The following is a 19,807-nucleotide window of genomic DNA, read 5'->3' on the forward strand; positions in this document are numbered from 1 at the left end:
CTTTTAAAACTGATGTAGAAATAAAGTTGTGGATCTTCTTTAAAAACCTTTCTATGTAAGAAACTAGTCAGCAAGCGCATAGAGATTTGTATGGTGTCTTTTTCTTTCTTTCTCTCTTTCTTTCGCAAGAGGATGGGGAGGTGTAGGGACAGGAGAAGCAGAACCTTTGATTTATTCTGTTTGATTAAGGACCTACCCAGTACAACAGACATATATCACCACTGATATATGGTGAGAAGCACTGGCTGTACTCGAAAGGCAGGCTGTAGACATGAAGACATCCATAGCAAGAAGGAAGATAGGAAAATTGTAAATTGCATTATGAAGTTACCGACATGAATTACGAAGTTATGAATGATACCATTATTCTTCATTTATGAAGGTAGAAACTAATGCAAGCTGTAACAGAAAGAGTGAGAGGTTCTTTGCAGCTGATTTTTTCTGTATATGAAGGAAACTTTACTAGAAAGAAATCTTTGCTAGGGGCGCCTGGGTGGCTCAGTCGTTATGCATCTGCCTTTGGCTCAGGTTTTGATCCCCGGATCTTGGGAATGAGCCCCGCATCGGGCTCCCTGCTCCTCCAGAAGCCTGCTTCTCCCTCTCCCACTCCCCCTGTTTTTGTTCACTCTCTTGTGGTCTCTTTTCCTGTCAAATAAATAAGATCTTGAAAGAAAGACAGAAGGAAAGAAAGGAAGAAAGAAATCCCTTCTAAATGTACTAAGTAATTGGATAGAATTTTCAGTGAGTTAAACTTTGACCTCCTAGTAGCACTGTTTCCAAGTTCATAGGCTTGATCAGCTCAGCTGCTTTGAGTTTAACTCAAGTGCCTCTGTGTGAGATGGGGGTCCCAGTTCTTTTGAGAAACATTCTGTGATGTTGAAGACAGCTGGGGTAGCTGGAAATGCCCCTGTCAGGTGGTGAGAAGGGAAAGATACTTTGTTAAATCTCTGAGGTGTCTAAAATCTAAAGGGATGATTAAGTTTAGATTTTGATTTGAGTGTCACGTACCATTGTGACAGAGCCGACCATTTAAGGACCTGCTTATGATCAAGCAGCAAGATGCTTTGCATCCACTACCTCATTTAATTTGTATAATCATGCTGAGAGATAGAGATATTATTATTTTTGTTTTATAGTTGAGACAGCAGCTTTAACAGTGTTAACTTTTCTGAATGAAATAATCCCAGAGGACTTTCTTTGTTCAAAGCAGATTTTTTGGTGTGATTTTTAAAAGTTCCTCGTTGCCCCAGCGCCAGAATATCAAAGTACAAGGAATGGTGCATTTACTCTGGGAGCTCATGGTTTTCAAATATTAACTAAGCAAGCCCTTTCTTGATGAGCTTGTTAACACATGTGCCGTCCCCACCGTTCCGCGCTTGGGATGACTTTCTCCTCCTTTTTTCCCCTGAAGCCTTGTCAGTTCTAGACTGGCATAGTCTTCCTATCCCACATGCACTGAGTGCAGCTCAGGCATTAAGCAGCTGGGGACGTGGTTGTCCAGGGTCACTGTCTGTGAGTGCACACGGGCAGTATTTTCTATGCAATGTCAAGTGCTTTTTGTTTCTTGGCACTTAGTGTTGAGCCTGTTAGTTAAGAATAGTGAGGTCACGAGTGGCACACTTTGTGAATGCTGGAACTTTTCTTGTTCAGTGAAGGTGAGAAAATCTCAGTGCGTCTCACCAGGGGCTGCCAGTACACCGAGGGTCCCTCTGCTGGGCTGGCTTCTGCGAGGTCGGAGTGAAAGAGAACATTGTCCCATGTCTTAGAACGCTGTGCGCTACAGCATCTGGGCCAGAACCCAGAGCCCAGTGTCGTCCCACCCCTGCCTCCATCACCGTCACCACCTCTTAGACACAGAACACCCACCCAGGCCTCCTCCTTAGACCTCTCGGAGTCCTAGCTGTGTTAAGTGCCTTGAGTTCTCGAAGATGTCGACAGCGCATGCCAGTGCAATGATAAAACCACTTGGGGGTAATCTTGGGAAAATCATGGAGAGGAGGAAGTATGCCAGGCAGCTTGATTTTCGAAACAGGGCACGTGGTAAATTCTGGAAACTTGATTTTCAGGGCTCATGTTGGTATCTAGCAGAATTTTAAGTGACATTTTGAGAAGGTGGATAGGGATGGATTTCGAGAGTGGGGTGACTGCCCAGGTCCAGTGTCACTCCTCTCCATCTGGCCTTACTTCTTTTTTGCTGGTTACCAGACAGGTGTATCAACATCCCTGCGGGTGCCCACAGGCCTGCTTCAGCCAGACATTTAAGCAAGTGCTGCGTGATGTTACTCGAGGCAGACATGTGTGGGTTGGGCAGCAGTAGAGATGAGTGGGTTTGTGTTTTGCCCTCCTGAACAAGACTGGTCAGTAGGGTGGTGTCAGCCCTGAGCTAGCTGCCAGCCCCCAGCTCCTGACACATCTGGAGGAAAAGGTCTCATGCTGGTAGAGGTGGAGAGGGAGGCGACGGCCCCATGGTTTTCTGAGGCATTGGAGATAGTGGTTAGGGGACAGGGACTCAGGACGCCTGGGAGGCTCGGTCAGTTAAGTGTGTCTGACTTGGGCTCAGGTCATGGTCTCAGTGCTCAGTGGTGAGTCTGCTTGTCCCTCCCGCCCCCTCCCCCCACTCTCTCTCTCTCAAATAAATAAATAAAATCTTAAAACCCCCGAAAGAACAGGGACTGTGGTCTGACCTTGGGCGGGTTATTTGAGGGATCTGCGCCTTAGTCTTTTCATTCATAAAACGCAGATAAATACTACGTCCTTAGTATGGTTGTTGAAGATGGTGAAGGATTACATTAGATCGATAATCCATGGGAGGTGCTTCAAGTCCTGAGCCCGACAGTAGACCGTGTGTGTTGGAATGGGGCCTTGTGTTGTCGCTCGTGCTTTTACTGCTTTGGGCGCTGCTGGGTACTGTTCTCGGTTTGTGTGTCGGTTGTGGGTGCAAAATGGGGCTGTTGGATTTGGGTGAGGGTCTAGAAACTTTGAACGGAGGTCGATGGCCCTGGGGATGTCCAGCCTGGTGTGGAAGCTATGGGATGGAACTGGCCTCCAGTCCACTGAGGTAGAGCTGGTCACATTCTCTGCCTGGCGCATTTTATCTGATGGAACGAGTGCTTTCTCTTTAGGAGCTGTCGCTGGCTCTCCCAGAAACCTCCATCAGGTTAGAATTTAGAGGGGCTCTTTCTTGGTGTTGGTCAAGATTGAACCAGCGATGTGATCTTAGGCACTTGGCTAAACTCGGTGGTTCTCACGGGGTGGCGGGGAGGGGGGTGTCAGTGAGCCAGGGATGCCGCCGCTGTGCATAGGACAGGCCCCTCTGCACAGAATCGTGCCTTCCAATGTCAGTGTCATCTGTGTGTTTCTGTGAAATGGGTCTTTTGGAACCTGCAGAAGGGCACGGCATGCACGTTTTACCAGCAGCCGTCCAGTATCATGGCATTTGCTCCGTTCCCCTAGAGGAAGAGAGTGCAGTGCTGGGAGAGAGTCCCGTAAGCCCATGCGGGCATCCCAGCTGTACCCATTTAACCTGCTCTGTGATTTGAGGCAAGTTTCTCTGTCTGTGATCACCCCGTCCCTGTTTCATTAAGAGTTGCAGGAATCCACAGGGCGCATCTGCAAAGCTTGCAGTGCTGTTCTTGGGCCCAGGAGTGAGCCATGGTTTTTCAGATTCACTTTTCTTTTTTTTTGGTAACAGAGTTAGGTGGATGCTTATAAAAATGGAAGACTTGGAAAGAGGATGAATCAAGAAAGTGGGTTTCTAATAGTTGAAAGATACAAACCAAAAAGGGCTTTGGGGTCAGAAGTTGGGGAGGTTCTATCCCTGAAGTGTTAACTTTAGCCCCATGGGGAAGGAGCTAGAGTCCTGTGCCTCACGTGGGGCTGGAATTAGCCAGGAGGAAGAGTTCTGTGTTTGTGGATTGCTCCACTGCAAAAACTTGGAACATTGTTCTTAAGCAGTGCAATGGACTCTGTTTCTTCATCCTACTTTTGATGTGATTGATGGTTCCTTAATCGGTTGTCTAGTGCCTTAAGGTACAAGCCACACACACACCCAGCCACGTATACCCAAATGTGTCAGCCTTGCTGTCTTACTGACTTCCTGTCCCCACTCTGCCTCCCCACCAAAGATGGAGCAGAGCTTTCACGTGGTCGCTCTTCCTGTCACCCTCATGGGTGGCCCAGCCATGGAGCTGGGAGTCTAGAGGCCATCCCTGAGTCCCACTGTTCTCCTGCTGTCGTGGTGGCCTGGGACACTTCCATAAGATCAGCTGAAACTTCATGCATTTGACTGCAGGCTGAATGATTGATTGATTGATTGATTGATTGATTTTGGGAGCCGAGCCTTGGGTGGAAGGATCAGCACCCTGCCCCCTGTGGGCACGACCTACCTGCTGTCTCCTTTGTAAGGGAGAACGTTTTACAGCTCTCTTTGTCATCCAGGAGGTACCTCTGAGAGATGCACTGTGGAAAGTGGCCTGGCTTAGAAAGAGGCTCTTTGTCTGGAGGATTGAAGATGTTTGTGAGTTTTTAAAGAAATTTCACTTTCTCTCTCCGGGTCCGGGGACCTCTGCATTTGGAGGGAATTGTTGAAGTCCTGCATGCACACGGGACGCAAGCCCTCCTGTGGAGCAGGTGTCTGTGTGTGCCCCCAGCAGCTTGCCTCTCTCTGGGTATCTGGAAAGCTGTCCTCTTGGAGCAGTGGGGAGACCACACACCACCCCCATCCCCCACCCCCCAGCAGAGAGCAGCAGGTGGACTAGGAATGACTGGGGCACCACAGCCCACCCCTGAAACATTTGTAACACAGCCACCCCTTCACGCAGTGCGTGGAGGCTTTCCTGAAACCAGCCTTCAGGCTTTCTTGAACCCTCGCGATGATGCAGAAATCGAAGGCAATGTTCCAGACTCTCCTGGTCTCGAGCTGCCCCAGAGTTGCTGGGTGTAAAGGTGATTGACAGACACTCGGGCGTTCTAACAGAGAAGCCTGAATGGGGACATGCAGCTGCAGAGCTTCGAGGGGTCAGAAGGCAAGAGTTTGACATTTGAGCCAAACCAGACCTCGGGTTCCTTGTAGATGAAAGAGATGAGAGATAGATTACAATTTTAGGTGGTCCCAGTGAGCACAGTTCTTGAAGCCCGATTAGATGATTTCCGCACTTTGGGCTCAGCCTCATGACTTTGCTTTCCCAGATGTGGATGAGGCTGGAAATTCCGTGAGCTGCTGTGACCCAGGTGTGGAAGGTGCCCGAAGGCCGAGTGTGTGTTTGCAAGGACCCCAGTGCTCACCCGGTGGAGTCCCTTACTCTTTGCTGTCCAAATCCCAAGTTCTAGACTTGTGCTGAGTCAGCAGATGTGAAGCTAGATTTCTTTGTGTTTTGAAACTGGAGTCCTGCCCAAACACCTTGTAGACAGACACAGAAGGAACAAAGAGATTTAAAAGGTCACAGTAGAATGGAACAATAGACCTCATTACGCATATCTGTGAGCTTGTGTTTTTAGTTTAAAGAGTTTAAACTTGGTGTTTCCTGAATTCTTTGATGTGCTCATCTAAATATTCTCTGTGGGTGTAGTTTGCTGCTTTTAAGAGGGGTCCCTCCCCCTTCCCGGAAATTCCTAAGGCCTTCAGTTCACTGGAGTCACCGGTTTCCACCGTTTCCACCGTGAGCACGATTGGTCTGTGGGCACTGTGCCAGGGCTGGGAGAGCCCGGGCCCTTTCTAACTTGGAAAAGACCCGGTTCTAAAAGGATGCAAACACATGGAGCACAGCGGAGGGAGACCGAGGAAGTGCCGCCACTCTGGGCTCCTCGGGCAGAGGGAGCACTTGGTGCAAGGTGGTCCTCATGGGGGAAAGGTCTTTGGAGAGGAGTTTGCAGATGTGAACCCTGTAGCTGCGATGACATAGGCAGCACCAGCCCGGCCTGTCTTCCCGGAGGGGAGGGTGTCCTGCTTTCAGGGAAACCAGAGCCAGTCTTTGGGGTGACCCTGTCCCCGGGCTGGGGCTGCCTGTGAGCTTTTGAGATCAGGCCTTTGGGTTCCAGACCTGACTCTGCCGTGCCTTAGACACCAAACACTGCGGAGCCCACCCTGGGACACCGCGTCGTTCTGTCCCATGCCTGCTGTGTGCTTTTTGGGCTCCTTGTGGATTGCGATCAGCAGATTCCAGCCTCTGGTCTGTGTGGTTCATACTCCCACAGCAAGGTGTTAAATGGGTATTTTTATTTTAATGTCCCCATGAGCCTGGTTGGCAGGTACCACTCCTCATTTATTTATGAATCGCAAGGTGAAGGGGCTGGACTGGTGAGGCCCCACGCCCCGCCCCAGGTGACAGTGGGCTGGAAGCACCAGCTTGCTTCCCATGGGGGGCGCTTGTCTTCACCCTGAGTGTCCTTTCCTCCAGAACTGATAACCATTGTAATGCTGGTACTTCCCTTTGCTTCTTAGAAAATGTGGGGAAGAGAAAGGAGCTTAACTGAGTGCTTACTCGTGCTGGGATGCCGTGTCCTCTGGTGCGAGTGACTCATGTGAGCATGAGTAGAGCAGACCAGAGTCCATTGTTATAGTTACAAAGTAAACTAAACCAACTCAGTCCTACCGGGCTGCTTAGCATATCCTGTGATGTCATCATTTAAGTTACTCAGATTACCACACTGCTGGAGAAGTCTCCAGTCAAGGCGGCTTTTAGTCAGAATTTCACTGACTTTTTTCCGCTGTGGTTTTGCCATTGCTAAGATGCTTACAAATTTTAAATAGATAAAATTAAGTAAAGTTTTGAATAAAAGAAGTCTACTTTTATTTGGCTGCCAAGATAATAGCACAGCCCCCCTCCCCGTTTTGGGCATTTTGGTTCTGGAAGCTGTGGTGCTTTTTTAAAAACTGTATTCTTAGAAGATTGTCTTTTTAATATTCTTGTATTCACACTTATGTACTGAAACTTTTCGCACAATTACCTTTGCTGACAGTAACTGATGTTTGTACTATTGAGCATTTGTTGGAGAGATTATCAACCCAGGGGGCCGGGGCTGGGACAGTCACCTTCTTAAAGCCTCTCAGGCTTTCCTTCCAGGAGCAAAATACTCAGCAGAGGCCGGAGCCCGCTGCCCTTTACTTTCTTTGATCATGTCCCTGTCAAAGTCAGAGATGTGGAAATTCAACATGTCCAGCCCAGAAACCAGTTGTCACCAGTTCAGACCTAGGGGACTGCCTTTCACAGTGTCCTCAGTGCCGGGATGGCCAGAAGTGTGTCCCAGGAAGACTGGGGGGGGACTCCTCCCGGGAAGGGAGCAGAGAGCAGGTCAGAGCACTGCCCCTGGGAAGCAGCAGGCATTCTGCCCACTGGGTTGAAGAACAGGGAAAAACAGCCAGAAATCTCCTGTTCTCTCTGCACGGAGATCTCCTCCCCTCCCTGGCCTGGGTTCAACTCCCGGCCTCTCCTCAGTGGCCCCCATGTCCTCCAGACTTCCTTCCCCTGCTGCCACCATGTTCCAGGGAGCTTTAGTCTCTTATCTGAGCAAGTTGTGGGTGTGTGTGTGGGTGAGGTCAGGGGGGCTGGGAGTTGCTGTATTTTTAAATTGTGAATTGAATCAGTTCAGGGGCTAATGCTTCTTCTTTGCTTCTCTCTCTGCCTACCACCCCAAGTACGCAAACACCAGCAACGCGAGTGCTTCCCCGCAGTGGGGATGGCCATGGGTGCTTGGCTGCCCAGTACCCTAGCCACTAGGCATGTGCAGTCACTTACATTAAACGAAAGTGAAATAAAATAAAAAAATTCTGTTTCTTAGTTGCACTCATTGCATTCAAGTGCAAGTGTTGCAGCTCCCATGTTGGGCAGAGCAGACCCAGAACATTTCCATCATCTGATGCCCGGGAAGAGGAGGCGGCCTTAAAGAAGATAGGTGGAAAGGCGTTGGATCGGCTTTCAAGGAATTCTGTGTAAACCAAAACATTTCTGGGGCTGAAGCTTGGCTCCTTTAGGCCAAACGAAGGTGCCTTACTTAAACTCTGAGGTTCCTTCCATTTTAAAGTTGGGATTCTAGCAGAGAGCAGCCAGAGGGAGTCATGGGGGGTGGGGAGGGGGCGGGTGCAGCGTAACCGGTTGGTCGGGGCCTGAAGTCTGAGGCTGGCAAATAGAGTTGGGTGAGGCGGCTTTCCCCAGACTGGCGAGAAGCCCATGGAGGAAGCTGGGAGTCAAAGAGCAGCGGGTCCTTGTGGCTTGGGCTGGAGGAACTGATGGGGGGCTGTGGTTGGCGCTTAGGGGGGCCCCAAACTGAACCCACAGAGGAGATCCAGAGAGGTCTGCGGAGAGGGAGGTGAGACATGCTTCTGGCAGCTTCTGCATTCTCTGTGGCTCCTATTGGTCGGCTCCACCCCAGCCCTTCCCTGGGGTGAAGTCAGCACTCAGGCTCGGGCGGGGCTGGGCCGGGGGCCAGCCGGCTCCAGACCAACAGGGCCCGGTGTCTGCGAGCCAAGCACCTCTTCATGTGGGGTACACTCCTCCTGCTGCCCTCCTTTGGAGCCCGCACAGTCAGGCGCGTCTTCGCAGAACACCGAGCACGTGGCATTGACGATGTTTCTCTGGACGTGAACTTCGAACTCCTTGGGAGCAGATGTGTCTTGTGCCGTTGTGGGAGTCCAAGCCCCTGGCACGTAGCGGGGGCGTTTGTAGCTCTTTAATTCATTGCTTGAAAACTCGCTGAAGTATGTTGTTTGGAAGGTTTTCTAACAGAAAACTTAACTTTTTTTTTTTTTTTTTAAAGTTCTTACTTAAATTCCACTTACTTAACCTACCGCTGGTGTGATATTAATGTCAGGTGTGTACCGTAGTGATCCAGCACTTCCATCCAGCCCTCCCCCTGCTCATCACAACAGGTGTGCGCCTTCATCCCCATCAGCTGATTAATTGTCACCCCACTCTCTCCCCTCCTCTCTGGTGACCAGCCCTGTGTTGTCGCTAGTAAAAGTCCATTTCTTGATTTGCCTCCCTCTTTCTCTCTCTCTCTCTCTTTTTTTTTTTAACCTTTGCTTATTTGTTGTGTTTCTTAAATTCCACATATGAATGAAATCATAAGGTATTTGTCCTTCTCTGACTGACTTATTTTGCTTAGCATAATCCCCTCTAAATTCATCTAAGACCTTGCAAATGGCAAGATCTCATCTCTTTATTATGCCTGAGTAGTACTCCATTGAATATATATGCCACATCTTCTTTACCCATTCGTCAGTCTGTGCACACTTGGCTGTTGCTGTAATCTGGCTGTTGTTGGTAATGCTGCTGTATACCTCAGGGTGTGTGTGCCCCTTTGAACTAGGTTGTTTGGGTTTTTCTCCCTTTGGGTAATACCTAGTAGTGCAGTTGCTGGGTCATAGGGTAGCTCTAATTCTAACTTTCTGAGGAACTTTCACACTGTTTTCCAGAGTGGCTGCACCAGCTTGCATTCCCGCCAACAGTGTAGGAGTGTTCCCCTTTTTCCACATCCTCACCAACACCTTTTGTTTCTTATGTTGTTGATTTTAGCCATTTGATTGGTGTGAGATGGTATCTCATTGTAGTTTTGGTTTGTATTTCCCTGATGAGTGATACTGGGCATCTTTTCATGTGTCTTTTGGCCATTTGTATGTCTTCTTTGAAGAAATGTCTACCCTTGTCTTCTCATCTTTTAATTGGATTATTCATTTTTGGGGTATTGAGTTTTACAAGTTCTTTCTGTATTTCGGATACTAACCCTTTATTGGATGTCATTGGCAAACACCTTTTCCTGTTCAGAAGGTAGCCTTTGAGTTTTGCTGGTTGTTTCCTTCACTGTGCAGGTGAAGTCCCAGTGGTTTATTCTTGGTTTTGTATCCCTTGCCTCAGGAGACATATGTAGAGAAAAGTTGCTATGGCCAATGTCAGAGAAATTACTGCCTGCGCTTTCTTCAGGGACTTCGGTGGTTTCCTGTCTCACATTTAGGTCTTTAATCCGTTTTGAGTTGATGGCAAAACTGTTTTTGTGCTTGGTGAAAGAGAGTGGTCTGGTTTCATTCTTTTGCCTGTACCTGTCCAGTTTTCCCAACACCATTTGTTGAAGAGACTGTCCTTTTCCCGTGGGATATTCTTTCCTGCTTTGTCACAGATTAATTGACCATATAATTGTGGATACATTTCTGGGTTTTCTGTTCTGTTCCCATTGATCTCTGTTTTTGTGCCTGTACCATACTTTCTTGATGACTACATCTTTGTCATATAACTTGAGGTTCAGAATTGTGAGCCTCTAGCCAGCTTTTCTTTTCCAGGATCACTATGACTATTCAGGGTGTTGTGTGGTTCCTTACAAATTTTAGGGTTGTGTGTTCAAGTTCTGTGAAAACTGCAGTTGGTTATTTTGATAGGGATTGCATTAACTGTGTAGATTGCTTTGGGTAGTAGAGACATTTTAACAGTATTTGTTCTTCTAATCCATGAGCATGGATTTTTCCATTTCTTTGTGTCATCTTCACTTCCTTCCATTAGTGTTTTATAGTTTTGGAGTCCAGGACTTTCATCTCATTGGTTATGTTTATTTCTAGGTATGTTATTATTTTTGGTGTAATTGTAAATGGTTTCATTTTCTTAATTTCTCTTTCTGCTACATCATTATTAGTGTATAGGAATGCAACAGATTTCTGAACACTGATTTTGTAACCTGTGACTTTTCTGCATTCATTTATAAGTTCTAGTAGTTTTTTTTAGTGGAGTCTCCTGGGTTTTCTTTCTTTCTTTTTTAGGATTTATTTATTTATTTGACAGAGACACAGCAGGAGAGGGAACACAAGCAGGAGGGGGGAGTGGGAGAGGGGGAAGCAGGTTCTCCTGCTGAGCAGGGAGCCCCGCGCGGGCCTTGATCTCCCCGGACCCTGGGATCATGACCAGAGCCGAGGGCAGACGCTTAACGATTGAGCCACCCAGGCGCCCATCTGTGTTTTCTGTATACAGTGTCGTGTCATCTGCAAGAAGTAAAAAATTTTACTTTTTCCTTGCTGATTTGGATGCCTTTTATTTCTTTTTGTAGTCTGCTTGCTGTGCCTAGGACTTGCAGTGCTATGTTGAATAAAAGTGGTGACCGTGGACGTCCCTGTCTTGTTGACTGTGAAGAAAAAGCTCCAAATTTTCCCCATTTCGGATAATGTTAGCTGTTTTTTTTTTTTTCCACATATGGCCTTTATTATCCTGAGGTATGTTTCCTCTAAGCCTACTTTGTTGAGGGTTTTCATCATGAATGGATGTTGTATTTTGTTAGATCCTTTTTCTGTGTCTTGAAAAGATCCTATGGTTCTTACCCTTTCTCTTTTTAATGTGATGATTAATCACTTTGATTGATTCATGAATATTGATCCACACTTGCAGCCCAGGAATAAATCCCATGTGATTGTGGCGAAATTTTTAATGTATCATTGGTTTTTGTTGCTAGTATATTGTTGAGGATTTTTGCATCCGTGTCCTTACCTGGTTTTGGTATCAGAGTAATGCTGGCCTCATAGAATAGAAGTTTTCTTTCCTTTTCTACTTTTGGAATAGTTTGAGAAGAATAAGTATTAACTCTTCTTTAAATTTACATGTGAAACCATCTGGTCCTGGACTTTGGCTTGTTGGGAGTATTTTGATTAGTGATGAAATTTCATTGCTACTCTGTTCTAATTTGCTGTTTCTTTCTGTTTCAGTTTTGGGAGTCGATTTGTTTCCAGGAATTTATTCATTTCTTCCAGGTTGTCCGATCTGTTGGCATAGAGGTTTTCATAATAATCCCTTTTTTGTAATAATCTCTTATAAATGTTTATATTTTTGTGGTGTGGATTATTTTTCATTTGCAGTTGTGCTTATCTAGGTCCTCTCTCACTCTCTTCTTTTTGATGAGTTTCACTGAAGGCTTATCAGTTTTATTACTATTTTTCAAAGAACCAGTTCCTGGTTTCATTGATCTGTTCGATTGCTTTTTTAGTTTCCGTATCATTTATTTCTGCCCTAATCATTACTATTTCCTTCCTTCTGCTGGCTTTAGGCTTTGTTGTTCTTTTTCTAGCTCTTTTCAGTATAAGGTTAGGTTGTTTATTTGAGATATTTCTTGCTTCTTGCGGTAGGCCTGTGTTGCTATATACTTGTCTCCTAGAACTGCTTCTGCTGCATCCAGAAGGTTTCAGACTGTGTATTTTAATCTGTTTCCATGAGTTTTAAAAAAATTTCTTCTTTAATTTTCCTGGGTGACCGATTCATTGTTCAGTAGCATGTTACTTATCCTCTAGGTATTTGTGGTCCTTCCAGATTTTTTGTTGTGGTTGACTTCACGTTTCATAGCCCTGTGGTCTGAAAAAGGTGCATCGTATGATTTTGATATTCTTGAATGTGTTGAGGCCCGTTTTGTGGCCTAATATGTGATCTCTTCTGGAGGATGTTCTATGTGCACTTGAAAAGAATATGTATTGTGCTGTTTTAGGATGGAATGTTCTGAGTTTATCGGTAAGCCCATCTGGTTCAGGGTGTCATTCAACACCATTGTTACCTTGTTGATTGTCTGTTCAGGTGCTCTGTCCATTGCTGTAAGTGGGGGCTAAGTTCCCCTACTGTTATACTATTGATTATTCCCTTTATGTTTGTCATTAATTGTTTTATATATTTGAGCGTCCTGGGTTGGGTGTGTAAATATTTACAGCTGTTACATCTTCTTGTTGGTTTGTCCCCTTTATTTTTAGATAATGCCCTTCTTTGTCTCTTGTTACTCTTTGCATTAAAGTCTAGTTTGTCTGAAAAAGTGCTGCCATTTTGCCTTTGTTGTGACATCGATTTAAATGTTTCTCCTCTTCACTTCTAATCTGCAGATATCTTTGGGTTTAAAACAAGTGTCTTGTAGATAGTATACAGTTGAGTCTTGGTGGTTATTATTTTTTTTTTCATCCATTCCATCACCCTATATCTTTTGAATAGAGTGTTTACTCCATTTGGGTTCAGAGTGATTAGTGATAGATATGTATTCATTGCCATTTTACTTGTTTTGTAGTTGTTTTTGGAGATTTTCTCTGATTCTTATCTTTCTCTGTGTCATGGTTTGCTGCTTTTGGCTAGTGATCTATCTTGATTTCTTTCTCTTGATTCTTTGCCTATTTATTAGTTTTGTATTGGTGATTACCATTAACTCTGCATATGACAGCTTCTGCAGTAGCAGTCTCTGTGAAGCTGATGGTCATTTACATGTGAACCCATTCTTAACTCCTCTCCTTCCCACGTTTTAGGAATCTGTTCTCCTATTTTAAAACCTTTTGTGAGTGCCATGACTGATTTTTTTTTTTTTTTTTTTTAAATAACAGTATGAGCTTTGACTGCTTTTGTGTTTTCGGCCTTCGTGTTCTCATTTACGTTCTTTCCTTTTCCCTGTAGTATTTCTTGCAGGCCTGGTTTGTGGTCACAAACTCCTATAATTTTTGTGTGTCTGGGAAACTGCATCTCGGGTTCTATTCCAAATGACAGCCTTGCTGGGTATTGTATTCTTGGCTGCACATTTTCCCACTCAGCACTTTGAGTATATCGTGCCACTCTGGCACATCTGGCCTGCCAGGTGTCTGTGGAGAGGTCTGCTGCTCACTTTACGGGTTTTCCCTTGTAAGTTAAGGACTTCTTTTATCTTGCTGTTTTTAAGGTCTTTTTCTGTTTTGCAGATTTAATTATGGTATGTCTTAGTGTTGGCTTGCTTTTGTTGGGATCTCTCTGCTGCCTGGATCTGGGTGTCTGTTGCCTTCCCCAGGTTAGGGAAGTTTTCAGCTGTGATTTTCTCAAATAAATGTTCTGCCCCCTTTCTCTCTCTTCTTCTTCTGGGATTCCTGTAATACAATGTTATTATGTTTGGTGGGGTCACTGTTTTCATGTTCTGTAATTCTTCCTTCTTTTGTTCAGTTTCACTACTTGCCATTATTTTGTCTTCTAGGACACTGAATTGTTCCTCTGCTTTTTCCAGCCTGCTGTTCATTGCATCAGGCCAAGTTCCCGTCTCCTTTATTTATTCATCGTCCCTGATTGATTCTTTTTTAACTCTTTTATCTCTGTGGTAATGGTCTTACTGATGTCTTTTCACAAGACCAGTGAGCATCCTGATGATCATTGCTTTAAGATTTTATTTATTTATTTGACAGAGAGAGATCACAAGCAGGTAGAGAGGCAGGCAGAGAGAGAGGAGGAAGCAGGCTCCCCGCTGAGCAGAGAGCCCGACGCGGGACTCGATCCCAGGACTCTGAGATCATGACCTGAGCCGAAGGCAGCGGCTTAACCCACTGAGCCACCCAGGCGCCCCTGATCATTGCTTTAAATTCCCCATCAGACATGTTACTTACATCTGCTTCACTTAGATGTCTGGCAGCGGTCTCATCTTGTCCTTTAATTTGAGGTAAATTCCTCTGTCTTGGCATTTCGTCTAAGTCTCTGCCTTCTGTGTGTTAGAAAAGCCTATTGTGTCTTCTGCTTCTGAAAGTGATGGCTTTGTAAAGAAGGGGTCATGTAGTTCCAGGGCCTGGCGCTTTTGGCAGCATCTCAGGTTTATGAAATTTGTGCTCTGCTGCTGTGTTTTGGCTGCTCTATCTTTCAGGCCAGGCGTCTGCAGAGGCTCTCCTTACCTTTGTGGGCAGTGTTTGGTCCCAGGTCTGAATGTGGCAAGTTTTAGCTGGGTCTACTCTAGTCTGCTTGTAAAATGAGCCCTGATATCCCCTCCACCAGAACTGAGGCCCTGCAGGACTCTGGTCAGGAGACATGGTGTGGGCAGTGGTTTTTGCTGGTCTTCTGTGGGAAGGACCCACTGTGCTGGGTCTGAGGTAAGCATGACTGAGAGGGGCAGGGGCAGTCCCACCAGAGCACAGGGGAGTGGAACTTGGTATGAGGAGGTTAGGCAGTCTGTGTTGCTTCCCTCATGTAGCCCTGTGTTTATGTTGAGGGGTTGAGTAGGGAAATGGCCTTAGCCAGCTGCTTTGTTCCTGGAAAGGTGTCTCCCTCCCTGAAGGCTGTGTCTCAAGGATCCACACAGAGAATAACCACACCCTCCAGTGTGCCCCAGGCACTCTTCAGATGCTGTTTCTGTGCTGTCTGCCCCCAGGTTGTTTGCTTGCTTTCTCTTGGGGGCAGTGCAGTACCCTCCAGGCGCTATTCCAGCCTAGCCTGCTGACCTTTAAAACTCCAGGCTCTAAGCCCTGCTTGTTCCTGGAAGTCATGAAATTCAGCCCCTCTCATTTTCAAAGCCAGTGGCTATGGGGAAACATTCTTGTGCGTTCTGCTGTGTGCTCTCTGGCTGTTCTCCACAACGATGCTCTGCTCCTCTCCTCTCCGCAGCACCCATTATCCTTGTCTTCACTAAGCCTTCTTCGATGTAGCTTTTCTCCACCTTTTGTCATGGAATTTTGTTCTGCCAGTCTTCATGCCGATATGTTGGGGTTTGTAGGATGATTTGATAGTTACTTAGTTGGGTTCGTGGGACAAGAGGAGACTAGGGTCCTCCTACTGTGCTGCCGTCTTTCCCCTCAATATCAAACTTTTCTTTTCTTTTTTCTTTTTTTTTTTTTTAAAAGAATACATTTGTGGCCACCAGACTACAAAGATAGAAGCCAGTCCTTTCTCCAAATGGGCAGGGAAGGTGAAGATCTTGAAAGTCCCTGTACCAGAGCAGGAAGGATGAGTGGGAGGTAGGAAGGCTCGCAGCTGGAGAAATGATCTTCGGAGGGAGTTCATGTGGGGTTCGATGAATAACCATTTACACTAGTCCACGAGTTTTGTCTTCTCAGGATCACTGCAGTGTGTCATTTTGGCCAAAATGAGGAGGCTCTGAGAAGGAGAAGGCTCTGAAAAGAACATCGAACTAAAAATACTTTATCTTGACTATACAGAAATAGAAAATAAGTCGATTCCTGATACATGCCATCAGCTTTGGATTGTGGACTTTTTGCTCCCAATATTTCCTAAATTTACTGAAATCACATAGAGATTTTTTTTTTAAAGATTTTATTTTATTCATTTGACAGAGAGAGATCACAAGTAGGCAGAGAGAGAGAGGAGGAAGCAGGCTCCCCGCTGAGCAGAGAGCCCCATGCAGGACTTGATCCCAGGACCCTGAGATCATGACCTGAGCCGAAGGCAGCGGCCCAACCCACTGAGCCACCCAGGCGCCCCCACATAGAGATTTTTAAATTCAGTTTCATGTTCATGTTTTCTACCCTGAGTCCCACCACTGTTCTGACTCATATGATGGCTTATGATAACGGTAAGTTTGCACCTAGCAGAGAGTAGGCATTCAGTAAATACAGATTCACCAAGTAAATGAGCAAATGGTGAGCAGTTATGATTTAAGGCATTCAGTTTTTTTACACAGCATGAAATCATTGTAGAGATCTCTAGTTTAAACCTGTGTGTTTTGTTCTCTGTATGAGGTCCTGTACTGGTTTCCATTTACTGAGAGTTGCTCATTGTGGTCAGGCCTTACCTTTGTCCTTTTGAGGCAGGTACTACTGTTCTGGGTCATGAGTAAATTTGCTGCTGCTTCCGTTTGGTGGCTAGACAGCTGAGGAAGAGGATGACATGGTCTTTGCCCCACAGGCGGTCAAGGCCTAGCACATGGGTCCGTTTCAGGGAATGAGTCTGGTCTCCAGAGACACCTCTATCAGGAGCCAGAGGGTGGGGAGGCCTTGCTGGAGAATGGGAGGGAGGCCACAGGATCTTTTCAGGCCGAGCTCAGAGCCCCCATGAGGAGCTGGGACCTGAGACGCTCTGGAACTCTGGGGATCCTTGAATCCCTCTGGAAGACCAGAGTGCAGACACAACTTCAGCTGGAAAACCATTTTAATACAGTTGAAAAATTGTGGCGCTTCTTACTTTCTGCCCTTTTTATACATGACTGTTATTTAGAATTCTGTTGTGAAAATTACTTACTGTGAAAAGTGAAGGATAGGTTCACAGGTTTTGTTTCTCTCTCTCTTTTTTTTTTTCCTCGCCGTGTTTGTTTTCTGAACTCTTCATCTTTCTTGATCCCTGGAGCATGTAGGAGTCGGCAGGTCTGGCCCTGGCTCTCCAGGAGTCAGGCGGGGGTGGCGAAGGCATGTTTGAAGTCAGATAAGATGTGCTGGGTACTGGGCTCATGCTGTGCCCGTACCAGCTTCACTGCATTCTCCCCACCTGACACCGTCGGGAGCAGGTGACCCGTCAGGACGAGTATTTTTGAGAGGTGGGCAGACCGAGGGTTAGAGAGCTGAGGTGGTGGGAGGCCATGCAGCGTGGCACAGAATAGGAGCAGTTCTCGCTCTGTCTTTCATTTGGTAGTTTGCCACAGGACCTAAGTACGGCAGGAGTGCTGGGGGGTAAAGGGGTATATCGGTGCCCCCAGAGTCAGGGCCGTCTGGGAGCTGAAGCCAGACAGGAGTTCGAACGGGGATGAAGTTGGAGCCAGGGAATGGTGTAAGAATTATTAGCTATCATAGATAAAAATCGATGGAACAGACGGAGAGGATTAAAAATAAGCTTACTGTGATGAGCGCTGTGTAATGTATAGAATTGTTGACTCACTATATCGCACAGCCCAAGCTAGTGTAACACCATAGGTTCATTGTACATCAGTAAAAATGTAAAAGAAAATTGGAAAAAGAAAGCATAGGGGAAAAATATTGGCACGATAAGAACTGTGGGAGGTTAACCATAATATATGCCATTAGCAATTAAACAGAACAATTAAAAATAGAAAAACCTCAAAATAACCACCAAATGGAAAAAGCAGGCCATTGACATAAACACACACACACACACAATTTTTTAAAAATTTTTTAAAAGAATGATTAGCTTTAACAAGGGGGTGGAGTGAAGATGGATTAGCTGATAAAAAGTAAATGGAACTCTACAGGATATAGAAATAATGGATCCTGGGGAGCAGAGGAGGGCCCATAAAGGAAGAGGCCACACCTCACGCCCTTCTGAGAGTTGGATCCAGACCCAGACTGTGTTGGAGAGGACGTGGTTGGAACCCACTGTGGGCGCAGAAGTTGCTGGGTGTGGGGGAATTGCTGTCCTCAGAGAGATGTCCCAAGTGGAGACACCCCACCGTAAAGCTGTAGGAGGCAGGAGCCACTCTGGAAACCGGAAACTCAGCTCCTTCCTTTTGTCTGCTCTGCGACGTCTTTCCAGAAACTTCCTTCTACTGACAAAACTAGAATAGCTCCAGTCGTGTGGACCAGGCAATCAAGGGCAAGTTTGTAGCCGAGAGGCACTACCTTAAGACCTGGGCACAGAGAGGAGAGAACTCCCCTTTTTTCTCAGAGCCTTTATTTCTCTTTTGTTCAACCAGGCAGTTGGGCACGATCTGTTTATACATTTGGCTGGGTTCACCTCCTCCCCCTCTCCGCTGTGCCCTGCACTTAGTGGGGCTTGATATCTCTGGGACTTACCACTAGGGGCTCGTGAGGATTAAGCTGCTTTAATTTTCTGTGGTTTGCCTCTTTTTTTTTTTTTTAAATTTTATTTTTTTATTTGACAGAGAGAGATCACAAGTAGACAGAGAGGCAAGCAGAGAGAGAGGGGGAAGCAGGCTCCCTGCTAAAGCAGGGAGCCTGATGTGGGGCCCGATCCCAGGACCCCTGAGATCATGACCTGAGCTGAAGGCAGAGGCTTAACCCACGGAGCCCCCCCAGATACCCTTGTGGTTTGCCTCTTAAACCTCGGATAAAGACCTGGATGGATCAGGAGTTGATGGCATATTGACGAGGCCCTGTCAAGCCGGGTGACATCCCAGGCTCGCCGTTTAATGCCGGTGAAGACACTGGGTACAATCTAGAATTGTAACTGCATGTGAAGTAACTCAATTTGAGATTTTGTCTCTTAGGCTTTATGAACATTTGCCAGAGGCTTTCCTGACATACTGTAGGGTTCTGGTTTTATGTGTCCGCAGCAGGTTTTTATTTAGTTACTACTGCATTTCTTTACTGCTTCCTCATGACTCTGGAAGAGTCATTCTTCCAGAAGAGCTCTTCAGACATTTCCCCTTGAGAGTGTTCCCTCCGTAACAGCTTTGAACTGCTGGATTCTGTTTGTGACTTCTAGCCACCGAAGTCCGTGCTGTGCGTAATTTCTCATTTAGCTGAAAGCATTAGAAAGGGAGAAATGCTCAACCTCGTCCTTGTTGCTCTGGAGCCAGGTTTGTGATGCCTTGTCTGTTCCATTTCATAGTTTGATTCATAGCTTGTCCTGTTCCCCACCTTCCCTCCCCCAGAACTCTCCTAAAAAGCCTTTAACTCACTAAATTTATTTTGGGAGGTTCAGATATGAAGGCCTATAGACATTTGAAGTTTTCTTTTTCTTTGTTTTTTTTTTTAAATATTTATTTGACAGAGATCACAAGTAGGCAGAGAGGCAGGCAGAGGTGAGGGGGGAAGCAGGAACCTGGAACCCTGCTGAGCAGAGAGCCTGATGTGGGGTTGGATCCCAGGATCCTGAGATCATGAACTGAGCTGAAGGCAGAGGCCCAATCCACTGAGCCACCCAGGCGCCCCTGTTTTGTGTTGTCTTTTTAATTAAATTTTGTTGAAAACCAGAGTGCTAAGAGAGAGAAGATAATTTTCCATGACCCTTATATATAGGTAACACCTGATGATGTTGAAAATAAAGGAGTGCATGTATGGGGTTAACATGCAGTGGTATCAAAAGGCACAGAAAGGGAAGTAAAAGCCTTCCTTCAAATATAACTTTTATTATGTTTCTTGTGGTTTCTCCCGGGGGGGGGGGGGATGTTTCTGGCACATATCTGCATCTGCGGCTCTCTGCTTTTTATGTTGTTTAATAAAGGGATTAATTAT

The 19,807-nt window shown here is 46.1% G+C and overlaps 1 protein-coding gene across 42 annotated transcripts in view; it reads left to right on the forward strand.

Annotated features, from left to right (window-relative positions):
• SGMS1 (sphingomyelin synthase 1) overlaps window positions 1-19,807 on the forward strand; it is a 265,194-nt gene that overhangs the window by 170,554 nt on the left and 74,833 nt on the right. The window lies entirely within an intron of this gene.

The sequence above is a fragment of the Mustela nivalis genome, assembly GCF_964662115.1.
Source record: "Mustela nivalis genome assembly, chromosome: 2".
NCBI lineage: Eukaryota > Metazoa > Chordata > Mammalia > Carnivora > Mustelidae > Mustela > Mustela nivalis.